This window comes from Belonocnema kinseyi, chromosome 3 (assembly GCF_010883055.1).
Source record: "Belonocnema kinseyi isolate 2016_QV_RU_SX_M_011 chromosome 3, B_treatae_v1, whole genome shotgun sequence".
Lineage (NCBI taxonomy): Eukaryota > Metazoa > Arthropoda > Insecta > Hymenoptera > Cynipidae > Belonocnema > Belonocnema kinseyi.
Genome location: NC_046659.1, coordinates 64,345,436 through 64,346,674, shown reverse-complemented (window position 1 = coordinate 64,346,674; position 1,239 = coordinate 64,345,436). Strand labels below are relative to the sequence as shown.

The 1,239-nt window shown below is 44.8% G+C and overlaps 1 protein-coding gene across 3 annotated transcripts in view; it reads left to right on the top strand.

The window, feature by feature from the left end:
- LOC117169703 (dystrophin, isoforms A/C/F/G/H) overlaps nt 1-1,239 on the top strand; it is a 747,733-nt gene that overhangs the window by 559,713 nt on the left and 186,781 nt on the right. The window lies entirely within an intron of this gene.

Genomic DNA, 1,239 nt, shown 5'->3' with positions numbered 1-1,239 from the left:
TTCAAATAAACCTTGGCGCATTTGTCTAACCCAAATTCCATTCCAATTTCCTTAGTATATCGTTCGACAATCCCCAGAGCTAGATGCAATTGCTCTCTGTTTGTAGCATAGATCTTAAGATCGTACATGTAAAATACATGAGTGACCTTGTACTTTCGATCTGCAGGTTTGCCGCGCAAGTATCCGTCGGAATGGTGCAGTGCTAGAGATAGTGGCAATAATGTAAGGCAAAAGAGGAGTGGGCTCATGGTGTCGCCCTGAAAGACACCTCTCTGAAAGGTGACCTTGTTAGTTGTCACACGATTTTTGCCAGATGAGATAGTAAATCTGGTTTTCCAAAGCGGCATCAATCTCTCTATGCACCCAACTATTTGCGGATGAACCTTTAAGATTTCCAGAAGACAGATAATAAGCCTATGGGATGTAGAATCGAAAGCTATCCGACAATCAATCCAGGCCATCGATAGGTCACGCTGGTAGAATGCTGCATCTTTGCAGACACATCTATCGATGAGCAGGTTCTCCCGACATCCAGCTACGCCTTTCTTTGAGCCTCGTTGTTCATACATTTCTTGCCACACAGGTTCAATGGCCCGAACAATCCTATCATTTAGGATAGCTGTGACTTGTTGAGTGTGTGATAACGGGTCCAAAGTTCGCGCGCGAACTTTCGAACCTTGGCGGTAAAATTCCTGCCAGATGTGATGTAGTCAAACACACATTGAATGCGGGACGCGTACTGTCTTGCCCAGCTGTCTTATAAAGCGTGTTCAGACAAGTTATTGGCCTGTAGTTCTTCGGGTCAGCTAAGTTGCCTATTTTCGGCAGGAGTATTGTGCGCCCTTTCACCAACCACTCTGGAATCGGTTCTTCCGACTGCAAATATGAGGTGAAAATACCGGCCAAATGCTGATGGGTTGAAGAAAACTTCTTCCATCAGAAGGTTTTGATACAATCTGGTCCTGGTGCGGAATAGTTCTTCATCCCTCTTAATACTTTTTTCACCTCCTCGGTAGTGATGGGTGGGCATTCTTTATCAGGTGTTATGAGGGCAACACATAACTCCTTGAAGCTATTTATATTTTCTGAGTCTTCTTCCAGTCTATGCTGAAATTCGTAGACTTCTCTCCAAAATAATTCGACCTCCTCTGGTTTGGGCGGGTGTTCGACAGTAACTGGAGGGTCTTGGAAGAGTCGAGATGGGTCAGAGAGAAACTGTTGATTTTCTCTGACCCATCT